Raw genomic sequence first — 21390 nt, 5'->3', positions numbered from 1 at the left:
CTCAGCAGTGCCTTCTCTAAATCTGTCAATTATTAAATTCATATAAAAATTTTTTATAAAGGTCTCTAAAAACACAAAGCTGGATAATTATAATGTGTGTTAAATTACATGATAATATAAGTTGTTGATTGGATGTTAAAATATAAATCATATAGAATGTGTTTTTTTCTTAATTTTTCATTCTATATCAGCCTCTGAGACCAAAAAGAAACAAATGCTACTACAGGGCGCTGTGGCTTAGTTGGTTAAAGCGCCTGTCTAGTAAACAGAAGATCCTGAGGTCGAATCTCAGCAGTGCCTTCTCTAAATCTGTCACATTTAATTGATATTAAAAAATTATAAAGGTCTCTAAAACACAAAGCTGGATAAATATAATTTGTGTTAAATTACATGATAATATAAGTTGTTGATTGAATGTTAAAATATAAATGATATAGAATGTTTTTTTTCTTAATTTTTCACGCTATATCAGCCTCTGAGACCAAAAAAAACACCTGGTACAACAAGGCACTGTGGCTTAGTTGGTTAAAGTGCCTTTCTCGTAAACAGGAGATCCTGAGTTCGAATCTCAGCAGTGCCTTCTCTAAATCTGTCAATTATTAAATTCATATAAAAAATTTTTATAAAGGTCTCTAAAAACACAAAGCTGGATAATTATAATGTGTGTTAAATTACATGATAATATAAGTTGTTGATTGGATGTTAAAATATAAATGATATAATTTTTCATTCTATAGCAGCCTCTGAGACCAAAAAAAAACAAATGCTACTACAGGGCGCTGTGGCATAGTTGGTTAAAGCGCCTGTCTAGTATACAGAAGATCCTGAGGTCGAATCTCAGCAGTGCCTTCTCTAAATCTGTCACATTTAATTGATATTAAAAAATTATAAAGGTCTCTAAAACACAAAGCTGGATAAATATAATTTGTGTTAAATTACATGATAATATAAGTTGTTGATTGAATGTTAAAATATAAATGATATAGAATGTTTTTTTTTCTTAATTTTTCACGCTATATCAGCCTCTGAGACCAAAAAAAACACCTGGTACAACAAGGCACTGTGGCTTAGTTGGTTAAAGCGCCTGCCTAGTAAACAGGAGATCCTGAGTTTGAATCTCAGCAGTGCCTTCTCTAAATCTGTCAATTATTAAATTGATATAAAAAAATTATAAAGGTCTCTAAAAACACAAAGCTGGATAATTATAATGTGTTTTAAATTACATGATAATATAAGTTGTTGATTGGATGTTAAAATATAAATGATTTAGAATGTGTTTTTTTTCTTAATTTTTCATGCTATATCAGCCTCTGAGACCAAAAAAAACAAATGCTACTACAGGGTGCTGTGGCTTAGTTGGTTAAAGCGCCTGTCTAGTAAACAGAAGATCCTGAGGTCGAATCTCAGCAGTGCCTTCTCTAAATCTGTCATATTTAAGTGATATTAAAAAATTATAAAGGTCTCTAAAACACAAAGCTGGATAAATATAATTTGTGTTAAATTACATGGTAATATAAGTTGTTGATTGAATGTTAAAATATAAATGATATAGAATGTTTTTTTTCTTAATTTTTCACGCTATATCAGCCTCTGAGACCAAAAAAAACACCTGGTACAACAAGGCAGTGCCTTCTCTATATCTGTCAATTATTAAATTGATATAAAAAAATTATAATAGTCTCTAAAACACAAAGCTGGATAATTATAATGTGTGTTAAATTACATGATAATATAAGTTGTTGATTGAATGTTAAAATATAAATGATATAGAATGTGTTTTTTTTCTTAATTTTTTATTTTTTATTTTTTTTCTTAATTTTTGAGACGAAAAAAAACAAATGCTACTACAGGGCGCTGTGGCTTAGTTGGTTAAAGCGCCTGTCTCATAAACAGGAGATCCTGAGTTCGAATCACAGCAGTGCCTTCTCTAAATCTGTCATATTTTAATCCAATTGACAGCATTTTCCCTATTGCTTTTATCTTTAAGTGTATAAGTGCCTAGAATGTGTTTTTTTTCTTAATTTTTCATGCTATATCAGCCTCTGTTCAGTTCGAATCTCAGCAGTGCCTTCTCTAAATCTGTCAATTATTAAATTGATATAAAAAAAATTATAAAGGTCTCTAAAAACACAAAGCTGGATAATTATAATGTGTGTTAAATTACATGATAATATAAGTTGTTGATTGGATGTTAAAATATAAATGATATAGAATGTGTTTTTTTTATTAATTTGTCATGCTATATCAGCCTCTGAGACCAAAAAAAAAACAAATGATACAAAAAGGCGCTGTGGCTTAGTTGGTTAAAGCACCTGTCTAGTAAACAGGAGATCCTTAGTTCGAATCTCATAAAGGTCTCTAAAACACAAAGCTGGATAAATATAATTTGTGTTAAATTACATGATAATATAAGTTGTTGATTGAATGTTAAAATATAAATGATATAGAATGTTTTTTTTTCTTAATTTTTCACGCTATATCAGTCTCTGAGACAAAAAAAACACCTGGTACAACAAGGCACTGTGGCTTAGTTGGTTAAAGCGCCTGTCTCGTAAACAGGAGATCCTGAGTTCGAATCTCAGCAGTGCCTTCTCCAAATCTGTCATATTTAGTTTATATAAAAAAAATTATAAAGGTCTCTAAAAACACAAAGCTGGATAATTATAATGTGTGTTAAATTACATGATAATACAAGTTGTTGATTGAATGTTAAAATATAAATGATATAGAATATGTGTTTTTTCTTAATTTTTCATGCTATATCAGCCTCTGAGACCAAAAAAAAAACAAATAGTACAACAAGGCGCTGTGGCTTAGTTGGTTAAAGTGCCTGTCTCGTAAACAGAAGATCCTGAGTTCGAATCTCAGCAGTGCCTTCTCTAAATCTGTTATATTTGATTGATATAAAAAAATTATAAAGGTCTCGAAAACACAAAGCTGGATAATTATAATGTGTGTTAAATTACATGATAATATAAGTTGTTGATTGGATGTTAAAATATAAATGATATAGAATTATAAAGGTCTCTAAAAACACAAAGCTGGATAATTATAATGTGTGTTAAATTACATGATAATATAAGTTGTTGATTGGATGTTAAAATATAAATGATATAGAATTATAAATCTGTTATATTTGATTGATATAAAAAAATTATAAAGGTCTCTAAAACACAAAGCTGGATAATTATAATGTGTGTTAAATTACCTGATAATATAAGTTGTTGATTGGATGTTAAAATATAAATGATATAGAATTATAAAGGTCTCTAAAATCACAAAGCTGGATAATTATAATGTGTGTTAAATTACATGATAATATAAGTTGTTGATTGGATGTTAAAATATAAATGATATAGAATGTGTTTTTTTTCTTAATTTTTCATGCTATATCAGCCTCTGAGACCAAAAAAAAAAACAAATGATACAACAAGGTGCTGTGGCTTAGTTGGTTAAAGTGCCTGTCTCGTAAACAGGAGATCCTGAGTTCGAATCTCAGCAGTGCCTTCTCTAAATCTGTCAATTATTAAATTCATATAAAAAAAATTATAAAGGTCTCTAAAAACACAAAGCTGGATAATTATAATGTGTGTTAAATTAATATAAGTTGTTGATTGGATGCTAAAATATAAATGATATAGAATGTGTTTTTTTCTTAATTTTTCATGCTATATCAGCCTCTGAGACCAAAAAATACATATGCTATTACGGGGCGCTGTGGCTTAGTTGGTTAAAGCGCCTGTCTCGTAAACAGGAGATCCTGAGTTCGAATCTCAGCAGTGCGTTCTCTAAATCTGTTATATTTGATTGATATAAAAAAATTATAAAGGTCTCTAAAACACAAAGCTGGATAATTATAATGTGTGTTAAATTACATGATAATATAAGTTGTTGATTGGATGTTAAAATATAAATGATATAGAATGTGTTTTTTTTCTTAATTTTTCATGCTATATCAGCCTCTGAGATGAAAAAAAAACAAATGGTACAACAAGGCGCTGTGGCTTAGTTGGTTAAAGTGCCTTTCTCGTAAACAGGAGATCCTGAGTTCGAATCTCAGCAGTGCCTTCTCTAAATCTGTCAATTATTAAATTCATATAAAAAAAATTATAAAGGTCTCTAAAAACACAAAGCTGGATAATTATAATGTGTGTTAAATTAAGATAAGTTGTTGATTGGATGTTAAAATATAAATGATATAGAATGTGTTTTTTTCTTAATTTTTCATGCTATATCAGCCTCTGAGACCAAAAAAAAACAAATGCTACTACAGGGCACTGTGGCTTAGTTGGTTAAAGCGCCTGTCTAGTAAACAGAAGATCCTGAGGTCGAATCTCAGCAGTGCCTTCTCTAAATCTGTCACATTTAATTGATATTAAAAAATTATAAAGGTCTCTAAAGCACAAAGCTGGATAAATATAATTTGTGTTAAATTACATGATAATATAAGTTGTTGATTGAATGTTAAAATATAAATGATATAGAATGTTTTTTTTCTTAATTTTTCACGCTATATCAGCCTCTGAGACCAAAAAAAACACATGCTACAACAAGGCACTGTGGCTTAGTTGGTTAAAGCGCCTGTCTAGTAAACAGGAGATCCGGAGTTCGAATCTCAGCAGTGCCTTCTCTAAATCTGTCATATTTAGTTTATATAAAAATAATTATAAAGGTCTCTAAAAACACAAAGCTGGATAATTATAATGTGTGTTAAATTACATGATAATATAAGTTGTTGATTGAATGTTAAAATATAAATGATATAGAATGTGAGTTTTTTCTTAATTTTTCATGCTATATCAGCCTCTGAGACCAAAAAAAAACAAATGGTACAACAAGGCGCTGTGGCTTAGTTGGTTAAAGTGCCTGTCTCGTAAACAGGAGATCCTGAGTTCGAATCTCAGCAGTGCCTTCTCCAAATCTGTCATATTTAGTTTATATAAAAAAAATTATAAAGGTCTCTAAAAACACAAAGCTGGATAATTATAATGTGTGTTAAATTACATGATAATACAAGTTGTTGATTGAATGTTAAAATATAAATGATATAGAATGTGTGTTTTTTCTTAATTGTTCATGCTATATCAGCCTCTGAGACCAAAAAAAAAACAAATGATACAACAAGGCGCTGTGGCTTTGTTGGTTAAAGTGCCTGTCTCGTAAACAGGAGATTCTGAGTTCGAATCTCAGCAGTTCCTTCTCTAAATCTGTTATATTTGATTGATATAAAAAAATTATAAAGGTCTCTAAAACAGAAAGCTGGATAATTATAATGTGTGTTAAATTACATGATAATATAAGTTGATGATTGGATGTTAAAATATAAATGATATAGAATTATAAAGGTCTCTAAAAACACAAAGCTGGATAATTATAATGTGTGTTAAATTACATGATAATATAAGTTGTTGATTGGATGTTAAAATATAAATGATATAGAATTATAAATCTGTTATATTTGATTGATATAAAAAAATTATAAAGGTCTCTAAAACACAAAGCTGGATAATTATAATGTGTGTTAAATTACATGATAATATAAGTTGTTGATTGGATGTTAAAATATAAATGATATAGAATTATAAAGGTCTCTAAAAACACAAAGCTGGATTATTATAATGTGTGTTAAATTACATGATAATATAAGTTGTTGATTGGATGTTAAAATATAAATGATATAGAATGTGTTTTTTTTCTTAATTTTTCATGCTATATCAGCCTCTGAGACCAAAAAAAAACAAATGATACAACAAGGCGCTGTGGCTTAGTTGGTTAAAGTGCCTGTCTCGTAAACAGGAGATCCTGAGTTCAAATCTCAGCAGTGCCTTCTCTAAATCTGTCAATTATTAAATTGATATAAAAAAATTATAAAGGTCTCTAAAAACACAAAGCTGGATAATTCTAATGTGTATTAAATTACATGATAATATAAGTTGTTGATTGGATGTTAAAATATAAATGATATAGAATGTGTTTTTTTTCTTAATTTTTCATGCTATATCAGCCTCTGAGACGAAAAAAAACAAATGGTACAACAAGGCGCTGTGGCTTAGTTGGTTAAAGTGCCTTTCTCGTAAACAGGAGATCCTGAGTTCAAATCTCAGCAGTGCCTTCTCTAAATCTGTCAATTATTAAATTCATATAAAAATTTTTTATAAAGGTCTCTAAAAACACAAAGCTGGATAATTATAATGTGTGTTAAATTACATGATAATATAAGTTGTTGATTGGATGTTAAAATATAAATGATATAGAATGTGTTTTTTTCTTAATTTTTCATTCTATATCAGCCTCTGAGACCAAAAAAAAACAAATGCTACTACAGGGCGCTGTGGCTTAGTTGGTTAAAGCGCCTGTCTAGTAAACAGAAGATCCTGAGGTCGAATCTCAGCAGTGCCTTCTCTAAATCTGTCACATTTAATTGATATTAAAAAATTATAAAGGTCTCTAAAACACAAAGCTGGATAAATATAATTTGTGTTAAATTACATGATAATATAAGTTGTTGATTGAATGTTAAAATATAAATGATATAGAATGTTTTTTTTCTTAATTTTTCACGCTATATCAGCCTCTGAGACCAAAAAAAACACATGGTACAACAAGGCACTGTGGCTTAGTTGGTTAAAGCGCCTGCCTAGTAAACAGGAGATCCTGAGTTTGAATCTCAGCAGTGCCTTCTCTAAATCTGTCAATTATTAAATTGATATAAAAAAATTATAAAGGTCTCTAAAAACACAAAGCTGGATAATTATAATGTGTTTTAAATTCCATGATAATATAAGTTGTTGATTGGATGTTAAAATATAAATGATATAGAATGTGTTTTTTTTCTTAATTTTTCATGCTATATCAGCCTCTGAGACCAAAAAAAACAAATGCTACTACAGGGCGCTGTGGCTTAGTTGGTTAAAGCGCCTGTCTAGTAAACAGAAGATCCTGAGGTCGAATCTCAGCAGTGCCTTCTCTAAATCTGTCATATTTAAGTGATATTAAAAAATTATAAAGGTCTCTAAAACACAAAGCTGGATAAATATAATTTGTGTTAAATTACATGGTAATATAAGTTGTTGATTGAATGTTAAAATATAAATGATATAGAATGTTTTTTTTCTTAATTTTTCACGCTATATCAGCCTCTGAGACCAAAAAAAAACACCTGGTACAACAAGGCAGTGCCTTCTCTATATCTGTCAATTATTAAATTGATATAAAAAAATTATAAAAGTCTCTAAAACACAAAGCTGGATAATTATAATGTGTGTTAAATTACATGATAATATAAGTTGTTGATTGAATGTTAAAATATAAATGATATAGAATGTGTTTTTTTTTCTTAATTTTTTATTTTTTATTTTTTTTCTTAATTTTTGAGACAAAAAAAAACAAATGCTACTACAGGGCGCTGTGGCTTAGTTGGTTAAAGCGCCTGTCTCGTAAACAGGAGATCCTGAGTTCGAATCACAGCAGTGCCTTCTCTAAATCTGTCATATTTTAATCCAATTGACAGCATTTTCCCTATTGCTTTTATCTTTAAGTGTATAAGTGCCTAGAATGTGTTTTTTTTCTTAATTTTTCATGCTATATCAGCCTCTGTTCAGTTCGAATCTCAGCAGTGCCTTCTCTAAATCTGTCAATTATTAAATTGATATAAAAAAAATTATAAAGGTCTCTAAAAACACAAAGCTGGATAATTATAATGTGTGTTAAATTACATGATAATATAAGTTGTTGATTGGATGTTAAAATATAAATGATATAGAATGTGTTTTTTTTCTTAATTTGTCATGCTATATCAGCCTCTGAGACCAAAAAAAAAATAAATGCTACTACAGGGCGCTGTGGCTTAGTTGGTTAAAGCGCCTGTCTCGTAAACAGGAGATCCTGAGTTTGAATCTCAGCAGTGCCTTCTCTATATCTGTTATATTTGATTGATATAAAAAAATTATAAAGGTCTCTAAAACACAAAGCTGGATAATTATAATGTGTGTTAAATTACATGATAATATAAGTTGTTGATTGAATGTTAAAATATAAATGATATGAGGGCGGAGCCAGCAGCAGCGATGGAAGCTGTGTAACTTCTGAGCTCCGTGACCCGGTTCCATAGACAGGCTCAAAATTACACACAAAGCCCTAATTTCCGCAAAACAACATGCTCTCATGAAAGCCTTAAAGACCAGGAGTCGCAAGAAAGCCTTTTTAAGCAGATCCAGTGGATTTATTCCCGCCGTTGGGCCCCATCGCATCAATACCCGGCGATGCATTGACTTTTACACGGCCCGGAGCTAGACTGGTAACCGGGACTTAACTTTGTGCCTTGTCCGCCTAGGGGAATCCCTCCCCACCCTGACCGCTGACCTGGAACGCCACTCGGCGTAGTAACAGAGCCCCTTACTTACTCCCGTGTCCCACCGCCATTGCTAGGAGTAACCTACGCATGCAGCACTGAGGCCGCAACCGCATCATAAGAAGCCGGAGGACACCGACCCGGAGGTCACTTCTTCTACGGGTAAGGAGAGGGAAATAGCACCACCTGGGCTCAAACTAAAGACAGGGGGAGTGTAACAGGCCCAATTCTAACGGACAGGCATACACCCTGTGAAGACTAACCACCTAGCCTAAAGCCAGTGGCGTGGGGCCTACAGATTTTTACTAGCGCAGCTTACCACGTGGCAGAGCAACCACGCGGCTGAGTATCTACCAGCACTACACCGATCCTAGGGGTTTGCAAGCTCACATAGCTGGCAGCACAGACACCTGCCCCTGGCCTTTACTATATTCTATATCATTGAACATTACTCCATAAAACAGCGCACCTGGATTAGGTTTCTTATCTTCCCTCATAGCCACATTTGCTTTGAGAAGGAATCAGCAACATACTTTTACATCTTCCCACTGCTTAAATACAATGAATGCAAAGCGCTCCACGAAACTGAATAAACCCTCTAAGATGCACAACCACAGGGACAGTATGGTCGCTCAGTTTTTCTCACCCCCTGCTACAAAAGTTAGTGACAGTGTTGAATCTGCTAAGTCACCAAAAAAGAGAGTTCAGACCTCACAATTACAAGAGGATAACACTGAAGAGAGCACACCTATCCCTAACACTATCCTCTCTACATTGGCATTCAAGCAGGATATAGCCGACATAATTCGCTCATGCATCAGGGAAGAGATAGCAGAAATAAAGCAGGACCTTCACTCAGTGGGCAACAGGGTGGAGGCCTTGGAGGAATTCACGGACCACCTTCAAGTGGAAATCAATGCAACTCAAGATTCAACTACCCATCATACAGCTCTTATAGCAGATCTCTTTGACAAAATTGAGGATCTGGAGAATAGGAGCCGCCGGAAAAACCTTAGAATTAGAGGTGTACCTGAGTCGGTATTACCCAAAGACTTCCCTATTTATCTCCCGGCTTTATTCGCACACCTCAGAAACACCACCCCCTCCACCGATATTCCTTGGGTTCGGGCACACAGAGCCCTCAGACCGAAGCCTCCAGACGCTGCTCCCCCCAGGGACATTATTATGAAGTTTAGAGAATTCAATGAAAAGGAAGAGCTCCTAAACCTCTCCCGTAGGCACCAGCCTGTGAAATTCAGGGGGGTTGTTCTCCAATTTTTCCAGGATCTCTCCCAACGCACATTACAAAGGAGGAGAGACCTTGCTCCTGTAACGTCTCTGCTCCGACAGAAGAAAATCCTATACAGGTGGGGATTCCCCTTTCATCTCTATGTTCTTCATGGAAACAGAAAGCTAGTCTGTAGAACCATGGAAGATGTCAACACCTTTTGCCAGGCACTAGAATTGGACCCCCCAGAAGATCTTCCCCCAGAGAACTCCCACGAACCCCCTAGAAAGAAACCTACAGGATCTGCCCAGAGAGAGTGGCAGCGTATACCTTCTAAATCCCAACCTAAACCGTTGGCCAAGTCCTCCGGCTCGCTCCCTAGAGCAACAACTTAGCTGGTCATTTTTATTTCAGTTACCTCTACGATTTGAACAATCTGTTTGAGGCCATGCCCGCTGCTACAATCTGGTCGTGGGGTAATGTATAGCCTCATTGGTCATTAATCTTTAACTGTTAAATGACTCCTGGTCCAGAAATTTTGGAAGTTTAGGAATTTAGGAATTATTATATGGTATTGTTAGAATTATTTTATCACTGTAATTGAGCATTAGTTAGTCTTAAACGTATAATATTTACTTTGGAAAGGGTCATAATCCCTCCCTTTTAACACCAAAAGTTCAATGTCAGTATTTGTACCTAGAGTTTACATGAGAAAATGTATGTTTTACTTTATGTTTTTATTCATGTTATTTTTGCTTTGTGACAGAGATTCGGGTCCTAGGGCCTACTCAACACAGTATATTCGCTATACCCTACACCCACGCATGAATGCCTATCACCTATCGCAGTCATCAAACTATAGACACCAGATACACCAATACCATGGAAGGCCCCACTAAAACTCTCACCTTACTGAGTCAAAATACCAAGGGCTTGAATTCTGCACAAAAACGCTCACTAGCCATGAGAGATTTACGTAGGAAAGGGGGTGACATTCTCTTCCTCCAAGAGACCCATTTTTTAAAACACAAGGAACCTAGCTATTTTGGAGGTTTCTACACCCAAAGTTTTCACAGCTCATTTGATCACAAAAGGCACGGCGTAAGCATTCTTATTAGCAGACAGATTCCTTTTACACATATTCATACTTTCACTGATACAGAGGGTAGGTTCTTATGTGTAACTGGCACCTTGTTTGGCTCCCCGGTGACACTGGTTAATCTTTATGCTCCCAACACCAGACAACTCCCTTTTTTCAAGAAAAGTTTTGCTCAGATTTTAGACCACACAATAGGTGCACTATATCTTGGGGGAGATTTCAACCTCCCCATTCAACCACACTTAGATTCTTCGAACCCCCGGCCCACAACATCTAAACACACAATCAAACAACTATGGAAACTTTTGTTAGACCAAACACTGTTTGACACCTGGAGATTCATCCACCCTGAGAAGAGGGACTATACCTTCTTCTCTGCCCCTCATAGTTCATATAGTAGAATTGACTACCTTATTACTAACCAAAGAGGCCTTTCCAATGTTTTATCTTCCAAGCTCTCACATACAGTATGGTCAGACCACTCGGCAGTACTAACAACACTCAAATGGCCATCGGCTCCCAGTGGCAACTTCCAGTGGAAACTAGATGAGAAACTATTAGATTCCCCAACCCTGGTTTCCAATTTAGAAAAGCTTCTACAGGAGTATTTTAGATTTAACTCCCTACCGGAAACAGACCCTTTTGTTGTCTGGGAGGCTCACAAATGTTTTATCAGGGGGGAACTCATAAAACAACAAGCACAAGCTAGAAAGAATGCACGGCAGATATATAAAACATCCACTGACCTCCTAGCCAAACTTGAATATGACCATAAACGAAACCCTTCCTCCCCCCATCTTTTAGCCGACTTAATGAAAGCTAGGAAAGCAGTTCATGACTTACAACTTAGTGAAGCTAATGCACTGGCCTTATTGACTAAACAAAAATTTTATTTTGAAAGTAACAGGGCGGGAAAACTCCTAGCGCGCTCCTTAAAGCTTAAAAAACTTAAAACCTTTATCCATGAGATTAAAACCCCTACGAACCAAACTGTTAATACCACCCCTGAAATACTTTCCCAATTTGAGGCGTATTATTCCAATCTCTACAACCTCACTAACCCTGACCGCCCCCCTGACCCCAGTAATGCCATAAACAACTATCTTCTAAGCACCCCGTTACCGCAACTCACTGATGCACAAGCGGCAGAATTAGACGAACCCTTCTCATTGACTGAACTCATAACCACCCTGAAAGATTTACCATCGGGCAAAAGTCCTGGCCCTGACGGACTCTCGGTCGCTTATTACAAAAAGTTTGCACCTAGCTTGCTTCCACAATTATGCACCTTATTTAACCTAGTTGACCAGGAACACCCCTTTCTCCCCCCCATGCTGGAGGCGCATATTTCTGTGATCCCTAAACCCGGAAAGCCCACAGACAACCCCTCTAACTTTCGTCCCATCTCGCTTCTAAACGTAGACGTTAAGCTTTATGCTAAACTCATAGCCACCAGACTCAATAAGATCCTCCCCCAACTGATCCACACAAATCAAGTGGGATTTGTCCCCCGAAGAGAAGCGCGAGACAACACCATCAAAATCCTAAATTTAATCGAATATACCCAGTCACAAAACATCCCATCTATCTTTCTAGCCATCGATGCCGAAAAGGCTTTCGATAGGTTGGATTGGTTGTTCCTTCGGTCAACGCTCACTCGATTTGGCCTGGGAAACAGACTCATTGAGAAAATATTTGCCTTATACCACACGCCGAAAGCCCGCATAAAGTTAAATGATTCTTTGTCAAATGCATTCCCTATATCAAATGGAACGAGGCAGGGCTGCCCCCTTTCCCCCATCTTGTTTATTTTGGCCATGGAGGTGCTTGCCTCCAAGATTAGGAATGACGAAAAAATTTACGGCATTCACATAGCAGACACTCATTACAAACTAACTCTCTATGCGGACGATATTTTATTTTCACTGACCTCCCCCTCACAGTCCCTAGAAGCACTTCTGCCGGTAATGGGTGCTTATAGCGCCCTCTCTAATTTCAAAATAAATAAGCAGAAATCAGAGTTCCTAGGCATCGATATCTCAAACCAGACAGCCCAGCAGATCACTAATTTATACCAATTTCGGTCCCAACCTTCTTCCATAAAGTATCTAGGGATAAAGCTAACGACCTCAAAAGAAGCTCTATATCGCCAAAACCACCAACACCTTTTAGAATCCATTAGAGCAGATATGGGAGCTTGGCGTAATAAATTCCTTTCCTGGCTTGGCAGAGTTCAAGCATTTAAGATGAGCATCCTGCCTCGCTTTTTATACATGTTCCAAACCCTACCCATCCAACCTCCCCTACACTACATTCGCAATGCACAGTCCTTCGTTAATGGCTATATATGGGCCCACAAACGCCCTAGAATCTCTAAAACCACCCTCTACAGGAAAAGGGACGAGGGGGGACTAGGGGTACCCAACCTTTTACTTTACTCACAGGCAGCGCAACTAACTAGAATAGTCGACTGGTGCAAAAACAGTACTGACAAAGAATGGGTTAAGCTTGAACACGACCTATCCACTTCAAGAAGCCTAGGGTCGGTGTGTTGGACATATAGACAACATAGGACATTATCACCTCTCACACCCTCGTTAGTAACCGATACACTCTCCACATGGGACCATCTTATAAGTTCACAGAAAGGCATATCGACCTTACCCTCGCCACTTACTCCCCTACTACACAACAAAGACTTCCCTCCACTACTCCAAAAATGGTCTCTGGAACTGTACACGCTAGTTGCGGGTTTACCCTGCCACCTTGTCCTAGAAAAAGGCACCATCATACAAAAAACCGCCCTTGCGGACAAAAACATAAGCTTTTTTGAAAGATGGTTCGAATATTTACAACTAGCCCCCTTTTTCTCCCACCACAAAGATAAACATAACTTGGTTAGAAACCTAAACCCATTCGAAACACTATGCCACTCCTCATTATTAGCGCAGGGCACTCTCTCAAAGATATATAAAATCCTAATTGCCCTGCACTCCAAAAACCTTCCGTCATATACAAAAGCATGGGAAGCCGAGTTGGGGCATGAGATCCCACCTGAGACATGGGACATAATATTCCAGCAAATGGGGAAGGCCCCTTCCTAAATGAGCATCACTGAGACGAACATAAAACTTTTAGAAAGGTGGTACCTTTACCCCAGCAGGCTTGCTAAAATTTACCCCCATACAGATCCACTATGTTGGAGAGATTGCAAACAAGTAGGAACACTCCTCCACATTTGGTGGACTTGCCCCACACTTCAGCCTTTCTGGCTGGACATCCACAGGGAAATTCAAAAGGTCCTCAACATCACTATCCCCTTCAACCCCATAACGCTATTATTCAACAAACCCCCTAAGATCAAATGCAAATACAAACAGGTCTTACTATATATTATGTTAAGTGGGGCTAAGCAACTGGTCCCTAGACTGTGGAAACAGCAACATATTCCTACCCAGAAAGAGTGGGTACAAAATGTCACTCTCCTTCTTTCCCTGGAAAGGTTTCACTATCAGAAAACAAAAAGGATGGATTTCTATTGCGCCATGTCCTTCTATTGGGAAACATACACCCACACACTTGCTAGAATTCCACCATAGCTAACTAAAAACTCTCTGGTACTCAGATACCTTGTGTAGCCAAATAACCCCCGTAGTCCATAGCAAAACTAGGATCTCTGTCACATTGCTCAGTTTAAATGTTAAGTGGAAGTTTCATCCACAAGTGTTATTTTAAAAAAAAAGAAAAATCAACACAAGCTACTACTAAAAACACAAAGCTGGATAATTATAATGTGCGTTAAATTACATGTTAATATAAGTTGTTGATTGAATGTTAAAATATTAATGATATAGAATGTGTTTTTCTTCTTAATTTTTCATGCTATATCAGCCTCTTAGACCAAAAAAATAATGGTACAACAAGGCGCTGTGGCTTAGTTGGTTAAAGCGCCTGTCTCGTAAACAGGAGATACTGAGTTCAAATCTCAGCAGTGCCTTCTCTAATTCTGTCATATTTTAATCCAATTGACAGCATTTTCCCAATTGCTTTTATCTTTAAGTGTATAAGTGCCTTCTCTAAATCTGTCATATTTAATATATAAAAAAATATAAAGGTTTCTTAAACACAAAGCTGGATAATTATAATTGTAAACAGGAGATCCTAAGTTCGAATATCAGCAGTGCCTTCTCTAAATCTGTCACATTTATTTGATATTAAAAATTTATAAAGGTTTCTAAAACACAAAGCTGAATAATTATAATGTTAAATTACATGATAATATAAGTTGTTGATTGAATGTTAAAATATAAATGATATAGAATGTGTTTTTTTTTTCTTAATTTTTCATGCTATATCAGCCTCTGAGACCAAAAAAAACAAATGGTACAACAGGGCGCTGTCGCTTAGTTGGTTAAAGCGCCTGTCTAGTAAACAGGAGATCCTGAGTTCAAATCTCAGCAGTGCTTTCTCTAAATATTTCATATTTAATTTATATAAAAAAATTATAAAGGTCTCTAAAAACACAAAGCTGGATAATTATAATGTGTGTTAAATTACATGATAATATAAGTTGTTGATTGGATGTTAAAATATAAATGATATAGAATGTGTGTTTTTTCTTAATTTTTCATGCTATATCAGCCTCTGAGACCAAAAAAAACAAATGCTACTACAGGGCGCTGTGGCTTAGTTGGTTAAAGCGCCTGTCTAGTAAACAGAAGATCCTGAGGTCGAATCTCAGCAGTGCCTTCTCTAAATCTGTCACATTTAATTGATATAAAAAAATTATAAAGGTCTCTAAAACAGAAAGCTGGATAATTATAATGTGTGTTAAATTACATGATAATATAAGTTGATGATTGGATGTTAAAATATAAATGATATAGAATTATAAAGGTCTCTAAAAACACAAAGCTGGATAATTATAATGTGTGTTAAATTACATGATAATATAAATTGTTGATTGGATGTTAAAATATAAATGATATAGAATTATAAATCTGTTATATTTGATTGATATAAAAAAATTATAAAGGTCTCTAAAACACAAAGCTGGATAATTATAATGTGTGTTAAATTACATGATAATATAAGTTGTTGATTGGATGTTAAAATATAAATGATATAGAATTATAAAGGTCTCTAAAAACACAAAGCTGGATAATTATAATGTATGTTAAATTACATGATAATATAAGTTGTTGATTGGATGTTAAAATATAAATGATATAGAATGTGTTTTTTTTCTTAATTTTTCATGCTATATCAGCCTCTGAGACCAAAAAAAAACAAATGATACAACAAGGCGCTGTGGCTTAGTTGGTTAAAGTGCCTGTCTCGTAAACAGGAGTTCCTGAGTTCAAATCTCAGCAGTGCCTTCTCTAAATCTGTCAATTATTAAATTGATATAAAAAAATTATAAAGGTCTCTAAAAACACAAAGCTGGATAATTATAATGTGTATTAAATTACATGATAATATAAGTTGTTGATTGGATGTTAAAATATAAATGATATAGAATGTGTTTTTTTTCTTAATTTTTCATGCTATATCAGCCTCTGAGACGAAAAAAAACAAATGGTACAACAAGGCGCTGTGGCTTAGTTGGTTAAAGTGCCTTTCTTGTAAACAGGAGATCCTGAGTTCGAATCTCAGCAGTGCCTTCTCTAAATCTGTCAATTATTAAATTCATATAAAATTTTTTATAAAGGTCTCTAAAAACACAAAGCTGGATAATTATAATGTGTGTTAAATTACATGATAATATAAGTTGTTGATTGGATGTTAAAATATAAATGATATAGAATGTGTTTTTTTCTTAATTTTTCATTCTATATCAGCCTCTGAGACCAAAAAAAAAAACAAATGCTACTACAGGGCGCTGTGGCTTAGTTGGTTAAAGCGCCTGTCTAGTAAACAGAAGATCCTGAGGTCGAATCTCAGCAGTGCCTTCTCTAAATCTGTCACATTTAATTGATATTAAAAAATTATAAAGGTCTCTAAAACACAAAGCTGGATAAATATAATTTGTGTTAAATTACATGATAATATAAGTTGTTGATTGAATGTTAAAATATAAATGATATAGAATGTTTTTTTTCTTAATTTTTCACGCTATATCAGCCTCTGAGACCAAAAAAAACACCTGGTACAACAATGCACTGTGGCTTAGTTGGTTAAAGCGCCTGCCTAGTAAACAGGAGATCCTGAGTTTGAATCTCAGCAGTGCCTTCTCTAAATCTGTCAATTATTAAATTGATATAAAAAAATGATAAAGGTCTCTAAAAACACAAAGCTGGATAATTATAATGTGTTTTAAATTACATGATAATATAAGTTGTTGATTGGATGTTAAAATATAAATGATATAGAATGTGTTTTTTTTCTTAATTTTTCATGCTATATCAGCCTCTGAGACCAAAAAAAACAAATGCTACTACAGGGCGCTGTGGCTTAGTTGGTTAAAGCGCCTGTCTAGTAAACAGAAGATCCTGAGGTCGAATCTCAGCAGTGCCTTCTCTATATCTGTCAATTATTAAATTGATATAAAAAAAATATAAAAGTCTCTAAAACACAAAGCTGGATAATTATAATGTTTGTTAAATTACATGATAATATAAGTTGTTGATTGAATGTTAAAATATAAATGATATAGAATGTGTTTTTTTTCTTAATTTTTTATTTTTTATTTTTTTTCTTAATTTTTGAGACAAAAAAAAACAAATGCTACTACAGGGCGCTGTGGCTTAGTTGGTTAAAGCGCCTGTCTCGTAAACAGGAGATCCTGAGTTCGAATCACAGCAGTGCCTTCTCTAAATCTGTCATATTTTAATCCAATTGACAGCATTTTCCCTATTGCTTTTATCTTTAAGTGTATAAGTGCCTAGAATGTGTTTTTTTTCTTAATTTTTCATGCTATATCAGCCTCTGTTCAGTTCGAATCTCAGCAGTGCCTTCTCTAAATCTGTCAATTATTAAATTGATATAAAAAAAATTATAAAGGTCTCTAAAAACACAAAGCTGGATAATTATAATGTGTGTTAAATTACATGATAATATAAGTTGTTGATTGGATGTTAAAATATAAATGATATAGAATTATAAAGGTCTCTAAAAACACAAAGCTGGATAATTATAATGTGTGTTAAATTACATGATAATATAAGTTGTTGATTGGATGTTAAAATATAAATGATATAGAATTATAAATCTGTTATATTTGATTGATATAAAAAAATTATAAAGGTCTCTAAAACACAAAGCTGGATAATTATAATGTGTGTTAAATTACCTGATAATATAAGTTGTTGATTGGATGTTAAAATATAAATGATATAGAATTATAAAGGTCTCTAAAATCACAAAGCTGGATAATTATAATGTGTGTTAAATTACATGATAATATAAGTTGTTGATTGGATGTTAAAATATAAATGATATAGAATGTGTTTTTTTTCTTAATTTTTCATGCTATATCAGCCTCTGAGACCAAAAAAAAACCAAATGATACAAAAAGGTGCTGTGGCTTAGTTGGTTAAAGTGCCTGTCTCGTAAACAGGAGATCCTGAGTTCGAATCTCAGCAGTGCCTTCTCTAAATCTGTCAATTATTAAATTCATATAAAAAAAATTATAAAGGTCTCTAAAAACACAAAGCTGGATAATTATAATGTGTGTTAAATTAATATAAGTTGTTGATTGGATGTTAAAATATAAATGATATAGAATGTGTTTTTTTCTTAATTTTTCATGCTATATCAGCCTAAGAGACCAAAAAATACATATGCTATTACGGGGCGCTGTGGCTTAGTTGGTTAAAGCGCCTGTCTCGTAAACAGGAGATCCTGAGTTCGAATCTCAGCAGTTCCTTCTCTAAATCTGTTATATTTGATTGATATAAAAAAATTATAAAGGTCTCTAAAACACAAAGCTGGATAATTATAATGTGTGTTAAATTACATGATAATATAAGTTGTTGATTGGATGTTAAAATATAAATGATATAGAATGTGTTTTTTTTCTTAATTTTTCATGCTATATCAGCCTCTGAGATGAAAAAAAAACAAATGGTACAACAAGGCGCTGTGGCTTAGTTAGTTAAAGTGGCTTTCTCGTAAACAGGAGATCCTGAGTTCGAATCTCAGCAGTGCCTTCTCTAAATCTGTCAATTATTAAATTCATATAAAAAAAATGATAAAGGTCTCTAAAAACACAAAGCTGGATAATTATAATGTGTGTTAAATTAAGATAAGTTGTTGATTGGATGTTAAAATATAAATGATATAGAATGTGTTTTTTTCTTAATTTTTCATGCTATATCAGCCTCTGAGACCAAAAAAAACAAATGTTACTACAGGGCACTGTGGCTTAGTTGGTTAAAGCGCCTGTCTAGTAAACAGAAGATCCTGAGGTCGAATCTCAGCAGTGCCTTCTCTAAATCTGTCACATTTAATTGATATTAAAAAATTGTAAAGGTCTCTAAAACACAAAGCTGGATAAATATAATTTGTGTTAAATTACATGATAATATAAGTTGTTGATTGAATGTTAAAATATAAATGATATAGAATGTTTTTTTTCTTAATTTTTCATGCTATATCAGCCTCTGAGACCAAAAAAAACAAATGCTACTACAGGGCGCTGTGGCTTAGTTGGTTAAAGCGCCTGTCTAGTAAACAGAAGATCCTGAGGTCGAATCTCAGCAGTGCCTTCTCTAAATCTGTCATATTTAGTTTATATAAAAATAGTTATAAAGGTCTCTAAAAACACAAAGCTGGATAATTATAATGTGTGTTAAATTACATGATAATATAAGTTGTTGATTGAATGTTAAAATATAAATGATATAGAATGTGAGTTTTTTCTTAATTTTTCATGCTATATCAGCCTCTGAGACCAAAAAAAACCAAATGGTACAACAAGGCGCTGTGGCTTGGTTGGTTAAAGTGCCTGTCTCGTAAACAGGAGATCCTGAGTTCGAATCTCAGCAGTGCCTTCTCTAAATCTGTCAATTATTAAGTTGATATAAAAAAATTATAAAGGTCTCTAAAAACACAAAGCTGGATAATTATAATGTGTTTTAAATTACATGATAATATAAGTTGTTGATTGGATGTTAAAATATAAATGATATAGAATGTGTTTTTTTTTCTTAATTTTTCATGCTATATCAGCCTCTGAGACCAAAAAAAACAAATGCTACTACAGGGCGCTGTGGCTTAGTTGGTTAAAGCGCCTGTCTAGTAAACAGAAGATCCTGAGGTCGAATCTCAGCAGTGCCTTCTCTAAATCTGTTATATTTAATTGATATTAAAAATTTATAAAGGTCTCTAAAACACAAAGCTGGATAAATATAATTTGTGTTAAATTACATGGTAATATAAGTTGTTGATTGAATGTTAAAATATAAATGATATAGAATGTTTTTTTTCTTAATTTTTCACGCTATATCAGCCTCTGAGACCAAAAAAAACACCTGGTACAACAAGGCAGTGCCTTCTCTATATCTGTCAATTATTAAATTGATATAAAAAAAATTATAAAAGTCTCTAAAACACAAAGCTGGGTAATTATAATGTGTGTTAAATTACATGATAATATAAGTTGTTGATTGAATGTTAAAATATAAATGATATAGAATGTGTTTTTTTTTCTTAATTTTTTATTTTTTATTTTTTTTCTTAATTTTTGAGACAAAAAAAAAAAATGCTACTATAGGGCGCTGTGGCTTAGTTGGTTAAAGCGCCTGTCTCGTAAACAGGAGATCCTGAGTTCGAATCTCAGCAATGCCTTCTCTAAATCTGTCAATTATTAAATTGATATAAAAAAAATTATAACGGTCTCTAAAAACACAAAGCTGGATAATTATAATGTGTGTTAAATCACATGATAATATAAGTTGTTGATTGGATGTTAAAATATAAATGATATAGAATGTGTTTTTTTTCTTAATTTTTCATGCTATATCAGCCTCTGAGACCAAAAAAACAAATGGTACAACAAGGTGCTGTGGCTTAGTTGGTTAAAGCGCCTGTCTCGTAAACAGGAGATCCTGAGTTCGAATCACAGCAGTGCCTTCTCTAAATCTGTTGTATTTTAATCCAATTGACAGCATTTTCCCTATTGTTTTTATCTTTAAGTGTATAAGTGCCTAGAATTTTTTTTTTTTTCTTAATTTTTCATGCTATATCAGCCTCTGAGACCAAAAAAAACAAATGGCACAACAAGGTGCTGTGGCTTAGTTGGTTAAAGTGCCTGTCTCGTAAACAGGAGATCCTGAGTTCGAATCTCAGCAGTGCCTTCTCTAAATCTGTCAATTATTAAATTGATATAAAAAAAATTATAAAGGTCTCTAAAAACACAAAGCTGGATAATTATAATGTGTGTTAAATTACATGATAATATAAGTTGTTGATTGGATGTTAAAATATAAATGATATAGAATGTGTTTTTTTTATTAATTTGTCATGCTATATCAGCCTCTGAGACCAAAAAAAACAAATGCTACTACAGGGCGCTGTGGCTTAGTTGGTTAAAGCGCCTGTCTCTTAAACAGGAGATCCTGAGTTCGAATCTCAGCAGTGCCTTCTCTATATCTGTTATATTTGATTGATATAAAAAAATTATAAAGGTCTCTAAAACACAAAGCTGGATAATTATAATGTGTGTTAAATTACATGATAATATAAGTTGTTGATTGGATGTTAAAATATAAA

At 33.8% G+C, this 21390-nt stretch overlaps 10 non-coding genes across 10 annotated transcripts; all 10 read left to right on the top strand.

Annotated features, from left to right (window-relative positions):
* Positions 1–1850: 1850 nt before the first annotated feature.
* On the top strand, positions 1851–1924 carry TRNAM-CAU (transfer RNA methionine (anticodon CAU)). The gene has a single exon. It is a non-coding gene; the product is annotated as a tRNA-Met (tRNA).
* Positions 1925–2516: 592 nt separating this feature from the next.
* Positions 2517–2590, top strand: TRNAT-CGU (transfer RNA threonine (anticodon CGU)). Its single transcript has one exon. It is a non-coding gene; the product is annotated as a tRNA-Thr (tRNA).
* An 843-nt stretch (positions 2591–3433) lies between these two features.
* Positions 3434–3507, top strand: TRNAT-CGU (transfer RNA threonine (anticodon CGU)). Its single transcript has one exon. It is a non-coding gene; the product is annotated as a tRNA-Thr (tRNA).
* Positions 3508–4838: 1331 nt separating this feature from the next.
* Positions 4839–4912, top strand: TRNAT-CGU (transfer RNA threonine (anticodon CGU)). Its single transcript has one exon. It is a non-coding gene; the product is annotated as a tRNA-Thr (tRNA).
* Positions 4913–5753: 841 nt separating this feature from the next.
* Positions 5754–5827, top strand: TRNAT-CGU (transfer RNA threonine (anticodon CGU)). Its single transcript has one exon. It is a non-coding gene; the product is annotated as a tRNA-Thr (tRNA).
* A 2008-nt stretch (positions 5828–7835) lies between these two features.
* Positions 7836–7909, top strand: TRNAT-CGU (transfer RNA threonine (anticodon CGU)). The gene has a single exon. It is a non-coding gene; the product is annotated as a tRNA-Thr (tRNA).
* Positions 7910–15981: 8072 nt separating this feature from the next.
* Positions 15982–16055, top strand: TRNAT-CGU (transfer RNA threonine (anticodon CGU)). Its single transcript has one exon. It is a non-coding gene; the product is annotated as a tRNA-Thr (tRNA).
* A 2137-nt stretch (positions 16056–18192) lies between these two features.
* On the top strand, positions 18193–18266 carry TRNAT-CGU (transfer RNA threonine (anticodon CGU)). Its single transcript has one exon. It is a non-coding gene; the product is annotated as a tRNA-Thr (tRNA).
* Positions 18267–20901: 2635 nt separating this feature from the next.
* TRNAT-CGU (transfer RNA threonine (anticodon CGU)) lies at positions 20902–20975 on the top strand. The gene has a single exon. It is a non-coding gene; the product is annotated as a tRNA-Thr (tRNA).
* A 212-nt stretch (positions 20976–21187) lies between these two features.
* On the top strand, positions 21188–21261 carry TRNAK-CUU (transfer RNA lysine (anticodon CUU)). The gene has a single exon. It is a non-coding gene; the product is annotated as a tRNA-Lys (tRNA).
* Positions 21262–21390: the final 129 nt, after the last annotated feature.

Source organism: Bombina bombina, chromosome 2, assembly GCF_027579735.1.
Source record: "Bombina bombina isolate aBomBom1 chromosome 2, aBomBom1.pri, whole genome shotgun sequence".
NCBI classification, from domain to species: Eukaryota; Metazoa; Chordata; class Amphibia; order Anura; family Bombinatoridae; genus Bombina; species Bombina bombina.
The sequence above is the reverse complement of the archived record's forward strand: the minus strand, read 5'-3'. Positions and strand labels throughout refer to the sequence as shown.